Source organism: Oncorhynchus nerka, linkage group LG28 (genome assembly GCF_034236695.1).
Source record: "Oncorhynchus nerka isolate Pitt River linkage group LG28, Oner_Uvic_2.0, whole genome shotgun sequence".
In the NCBI taxonomy this organism is placed as follows: Eukaryota; Metazoa; Chordata; class Actinopteri; order Salmoniformes; family Salmonidae; genus Oncorhynchus; species Oncorhynchus nerka.
Window position 1 is genome coordinate 20,071,613 of NC_088423.1, and position 6,777 is coordinate 20,078,389.

The following is a 6,777-nucleotide window of genomic DNA, read 5'->3' on the forward strand; positions in this document are numbered from 1 at the left end:
CATTGTTATGTTTGGAGGAAAAAACGGGGGGCTTGCAAGCCGAAGATCACCATCCCCAAAGGATTGGCAGCATCATGTTGTGGGCGTGCTTTGCTGCAGGAGGGACTGGTGCACTTCACAAAACAGATGGCATCATGAGGGAGGAGAATTATGTGGATATATTGAAGCAACATCTCAAGACATCAGTCAGGAAGTTAAAGCTTGGTCGCCAATGGGTCTTCCAAATAGACAATGACCCCAAGCCAACTTCCAAAGTTGTGGCAAAATGGCTTAAGGACAACACAATCAATGTATTGGAGTGGCCATCACAAAGCCCTGACCTCAATCCTATAGAAATTGTGTTGGCAGAACTGAAAAAGTGTGTGCAAACAGAGGCCTACAAACCTGACTCAGTTACACTAGCTTTGTCAGGAGGAATGGGCCAAAATTCACCCAACTTATTTTGGGAAGCTTGTGGAAGCCTACCCGAAACGTTTGACCTAAGTTAAACAATTTAAAGGCAATGCTACCAAATGCTAATTGGGTGTATGTACACTTCTGACCCACTGGGAATGTGATGAAAGAAATAAAAGCTGAAATAAATAATTATCTCTACTAGTATTCTGACATTTAACATTCTTTTGCCTAAGGTGTATTCAAACTTCAGATTTTTTGTTGTTATTGCCTTTCAAAATGTTTCAAAGGTAATAATAATAATAATAATAATAATAATAAAGCCACATACAAACATGGTGTCTTTTTTGCTTTCTTGAGTAAGGCAGCTCCAAAATGTAGGTGTTTCAGCCTAGCTCAGTGCTTTCTGTAGTGGTGGGGTAGCCAGCGGAAAATATGGAGCGTAGGGGTTGGTAGTTGCGTTGTGATTGCCTGAGTGTTCTGTCACTCATGAGGACACTACATCACTGAAAAATCTATGGTGAGAGCTCAAAAATGTAAGCCCCCAAGGTGCTGCTATAGATGTACATGAGAAGTACCCATCCAAGACGTCTCAATGTCATTCTCCAAAGACAAAATTACATCAAATCACGTTATATCTACCATAGCATTGATTGGACTGATCAAGTCAACATCATACTTTCAAAATCTTAGCTAGCAAGCTTGAAAGCAGACATCCTCATCGGCCATTGGACATAAACTTTACACAACACGTTGGAAATTGCAAATTCAACAATGAGAAGTTAGGAAGGAATCAGAGGCTTACTGCAAGCTTTGCAAAGCATTCACTTGCCTGCTATTCAGTGGAGTGGGTGTGTGCTCCGAGTCTGGGTTTAAGGGTTTCTTTTCCAAGCTTAAAAAAGGATAAACATTTACTAGCAACACACCATGGGTCAGAAAAATTTGAAGACATTGCCTACGCTGCCAATCCAGCATGACTTCCTCCCCATTCAAAACAATTGGAAACTTAGAACTGGGAAATCTCAGACTTCAGTGAGTTCCTCCAGTATTTATGCTGCAGTAGTTTATGTGTCGGGGGGCTAGGGTCAGTTTGTTATATCTGGAGTACTTCTCCTGTCCTATCCGGTGTCCTGTGTGAATTTAAGTATGCTCTCTCTAATTCTCTCTTTCTTTCTCTCTTTCTTTCTTTCTCTCTCTCGGAGGACCTGAGCCCTAGGACCATGCCTCAGGACCACCTGACATGATGACTCCTTGCCAGTCCACCTGAGTAATAGGATACGGCATGTGTCAAAATTGATTGATTGCTGACCTTATGACCTGATGACATGTACAGAATATGTGCCCCCCCCCCCCCCCCCTGTTCGTGTGGTCATGTGTTAGAGGGTGTTTGAACTTTTGGGGCCCATGCCCCCCCTCCACCCCCCAGTTTTATCTCCCTTATGGTTGTTATCTATGAAGCAGGAATGTCTGGGGCTATAGATAGCGCTGGGGCCTCAGCATTATAAATGTCCAGAACAAGCCATTTTTTAAGACCTGAATATTAAGCATCTAAAAATATGTCTACAAGGGGAATTCTCGGAGTGCTCTGTAGCTCATGTCACGAACCCAACGCCAAAAGCTTGGAGGATATTTTGGTAGAGGCTCCCGAATGTTTTAACGGATTTCTGTGCCATATTTCGTACATATTCAACCCGGAGGAATCTACGGTTAAGATATTCACAGACAGCGTGTCCCAACCCTTTTATCGTGCAGAACCCGAGCCTTTTTCTCTAGCGCTAAGGATGCGAGAATGGCTTAAAATAAGGCTAGCTTTGTGTCAAATGGAACGTGCCCTGAGTGCTTCAATGCTGCCAGGATATGCGTTGGAAGAACAAGTCTGTGGACGTCAGGATCTAATGGCCCTGAGAGTCACATCCATGGGTTATACCCCGGACTCCAGAGTGACAATTTTAGCATGTGAACAATTTGACAGGTCAAATGCTACGAAAACGGTCAGTCCATATGTATCCTCCAAAGCATGCAAGGATGTAAATTTTTTTCAAATAATGTTCAGTTTTAAATGGCGCGATTACCACATTTTCCGAACCCTGATGAATAAGCTGGACAGTCTTTTCGAAAATCGTGAACAATTACGGCGATGGCCTAGGTTATCGTTGAGACATAGGTTATCGTTGAGACATACACCGGAACAACAACAAGTTCGAAGGCGGATCTTTCCCTGGCAGGAAAGTGGACAGAGCTTCGACGGAGCGAAAAGACTTTGTGATGGGGAATTGGAAACGGATCATGTTCAGGGCTAACAGGACCCCATATATCTGTAAGAAATAGTTAAAATAAATGTTGAATTATAACGTGTGTTAAAATGTAGGTGTTAATTTTTGAAAATGTATACCCCCCCATTTAACTAAGGGGTAGCGCTCTTTTCTCTCAAGCTAGGGTCTGGCGCAGACAACTGTAAGATCTGAAAAAAAACATGTATTATTTTATAGTCTATTCCTACATTGGGTATGTTATGAACATTACGTTTTATTAAAGTTTGTAATAATGTACAAAGACCTGCATCCAAGTTTATTTTTATTTTTACATAAAACACGTGTGCTGCATGTTTAAATATTATTCAAATGGGTTACTTAATTCAAACATGTCTTAAAGGTTGTACGAAATATTTTGGAATTCAATAAAAGGAATGTTTAAAAACGGTATCTCACCCTTTAACTATGGGAAAAACCTATTTAACAACGTCTTCCAACTCTGTCGCGAAGTAAAATAGAATCAGAGTGTTTGTGTGTGTGTGGGAGGGGTCTTGAGGCGGAGCAACAGGCGTGTGTGTGTGTGTGTGTGTGTGTGTGTGTGTGTGTGTGGGTGGGTGGTTGGTTGTGTGTGTAACATAAATCCTAAGGTTGGGGGGTCCCAGAACTCTTATCTGTAGAGAACTGTTTGAAACCAAGGTGTGCACTATCATGCATAAGGCATGTCGAGATATCAGCCGAACAGCGGGGGTTAAACATAGATATCTCTAATCTGCGGCCCCCACACACCCCGTTTGCAGACAGAATGTCACGACATCCCCTCCTGTTGTTTGAATTCACAGCCTGTGTTCTCTAAACCAGACATACATGGGTTGGCGTGTAGCATACATCTCTCAAAAAAACTCATTCCGAACTTTTAGATAGTTAGGGACAGAACTATTTTTTAACGTTGTCAGCATTGCTTTAGCGCAAACATAAAGGCCCGAATATTGAGCTGCACGGACAGATTAAAATAATAATAATAATATTCGGAATAAGGGAATCTCGCATAATGGATATTTCTGGAGGTGAGTAAATGAAAAAAACATATTTTAAGATTTGTTTGAATGTTATTGGAATATTAAACCCTAGTTATTTGGGTATTTCAGGCCAAAAGCCCAATATAGGTAAAAAAAAAAAAAAAAAAGTGTAGATATAGCGTATAACTGTTAACATTGTCTAATGTAATCTAGGATCCCCGACATTTACGCAGCTTTTACGCGATTTACCTGATCTGGAACATGATGGGGGTTCGCAGGAGCAAAAGTCTGGCAGACAATCACCAACGGCCTTTTTTCGTTGTAAGTCCTTATAATTAAACACATACCCAAGAAATATTTATATATAAACATTTTAAAAATAGGTTGTACTATTTGTTAAAACTATTTTATGTATTTACAGCCGACATACAGCCCTTTATCATAAAGGATGCGTTATGGACAGCTGACACGCAGGACTTTGATGCAATTCTACCGTTCACTGTGGCCCAAGTACACTGCTCAGAATCAAGCCCACCCGAAAACTACTGTTGGGCCGGGAACTTGCTGCTTCACGAGCCGGTGCTCCAGGGACAAGGTATGGGCCCATTATACAGTTTTGTTATTAGTTATCAGCCTTTTTATTAGTTATAGATCTGTTGATAGCCTATGTTAAAACAAGGACAAATAATGTTTTTTCAGACTGCCCGGAGACAGACCCAGCAGAATCTGGAACGCTAGAGGGAAAAAGTCACACACCCCCGGTTTCGGCGATTCGTCACAACAAGCGCCAAAAAAGCAAGAGGTATTTTAACTATGTACTGTTAATATATATTATTATAACGGAAAGGTATTTGACATTTGTATGTAGCTAACATATATATTTATATATCTAATAACGTAATTATGTATGTATTATTTTCATTCAGACTCCGCACCGGCGAAAAAACGGCACAGACGACCACATAAATCTAGAGCTGGGGATTCCGGCGCCCGAGCATTCCGAATGAAACACCCAAGAGACCTGTTTTTAATGACATGTCAGATGTTGATGACCAGCTATTCTGTGATGCGGCCAACCTTATAGACCCAGTCAATTCTACGGCCTCAATACCTGCAGCCGAACAAGAAAGGTTTTTCACATTATTTTCCAGGGCTTTGAAATCGAGGAATGTTTTGCTATACAAACGACTGGGGGATTTAATTGAGAGACAGTACAGAGACGATATGTTATTCTGGCATAGAACAATTCCACGCATGTTAAACAGCAACCCCATTAAAAACGCAAATACAGACGCTAAAATCATACATGTAACACCAACCATTACAGAAAGAAAAAAACGAACACTCTTAATTATCCAAAATGGCAGAACTAACGCAACACGGGAGACAGTTGAAAGCCTCTTATCCCAGATTCCAGACGAACTCCTAGAAGTTATAAGACGTATGAACGATTCAGGAACGTTAGATGAAAGCATATTAACACAGATTCCAGCCGAACTCTTAGAAATGATTAATCGTATGAACCAGTCAGGGGGGGTTGAGGAAAACATGTTATCCCAGATTCCCGAAGCCCTCATAACCTTAATTAATCGTATGAACGCGAGTCAGACAATTTCGGCCCCGACAACCCCGACAGCGATAGAACAACCCGTAACGCCTAGGTCCGTAGAGTCTGAAACGCCACAAGATGTTTTTGGGGAATTGGACAATTATCTAATAAATCTGGCTGCAGATGTTCATGATAGACGTGTCAGGGTTGTGTACAGGAATAAATTCAACAATACAGAGATTCGACAGTTTTTCAATTTCCTATGTGTGAATCAGAATCTTGACTATGCTGTATTTTACATGATGATAATGGACACTCTGAATGACCTGTTAGAAACAGCAAGAGATTATGGCGAACCTCGTGATGTCTTACAGTTGGAAATATGTGGAGATAGCCTGCATAATTCAGTATCTCTTATTTTACCCAATGGCGAAGCAGATCTTGAACAATTTACAGCGCTGGTAGAACGCCTTGTTCAGTCAAATTTAGCCATCATAGCCGATCGAACCCTAGAGCTTGTAGTGCAAATAATACGTCAACCACAGGGGGGCGGTGGGCAGAGAAGGAAGCTTGATAGCCTAATGCAGTCAGAAATCATAAGCAATAAAAGGGCCTACCTCATAAACGTTCACAATCCCGATAATAAGCTATGTTTTGCAATAGGCCTAGCGCATTTACTTAACCCCGGATGTACTGATCTGACGGCATTGCAAAAGGCTAGAGAGATCCAAACGGCGGTGGGTCTCGGGATCCATGAAGGCGTGGCATTCTCAGACATTGTCAAATTTGAAAACCTTCTGAATATCAAGATTGTGGTTTTGTACCACAGTAGAGCTAATGCAGCTCTCTTGAAGTTCCAAAACACCCCCAACCGCACCCCCAGATTCTGTACTTTTATGTGCAAAACGAACATTACTATGCCGTTACAAACGTCACGGCGTTCCTAGGGGCAACCTATGTGTGTAGATCCTGCCATACCGGCTACAGCCGAAAGGGGGGGCACTCGTGCCGTTATAACTGTTCTGTATGTCAGGATGCCGAGTGCCCTATGCAGACCCTAAACTTGACACCATGTGAGGATTGCCATCGCACATGTCGTTCGACCTACTGTTACGATAAACACAAAATTGAAACATGGCACCCTAAGGCCTGTAAATCTGTAAGCATTTGTGCCATTAACAAGAAATGCCCAAAATGTCATTGCAATTACAGCCTTAAAATAGATAGCCCTAAACCACATGTTTGTGGAATAATACAGTGTCCAATCTGTAAAGGGGGTCTGAAAAGCAGAAATGCTGAAGTGGTTCAAGAAGTGCCACATGAGTGTTATATTCAGCCCTTGGCTGAAGATGAACCTTCAGAGAAATATGTGTTCTATGATTTTGAGACAAATCAACAATCGGGGATCATTTGCCTATTTTTGTATCTACCATGACATTCACGGGGGAAAAGTGGTCTGCAGAAGGATCCAATTGTGCACTACTCTTTCTAAAACATTTTAGAAAACCACAGTACCGAAACATTACGTTCATAGCGCACAATGCTAGAGCCTACGACTCGTACCTTC

The 6,777-nt window shown here is 41.7% G+C and overlaps 1 long non-coding RNA gene across 2 annotated transcripts; it reads left to right on the forward strand.

Moving 5' to 3' along the window:
* Positions 1 to 2,067: 2,067 nt before the first annotated feature.
* LOC135565546 (uncharacterized) lies at positions 2,068 to 4,235 on the forward strand. 2 transcript variants are annotated; one of them, XR_010461663.1, is made up of 3 exons: positions 2,068 to 2,710; positions 3,875 to 3,982; positions 4,083 to 4,235. It is a non-coding gene; the product is annotated as an uncharacterized LOC135565546 (long non-coding RNA). The 2 variants fall into 2 exon arrangements; XR_010461662.1 differs by lacking the exon at positions 2,068 to 2,710 and adding an exon at positions 3,335 to 3,709.
* Positions 4,236 to 6,777: the final 2,542 nt, after the last annotated feature.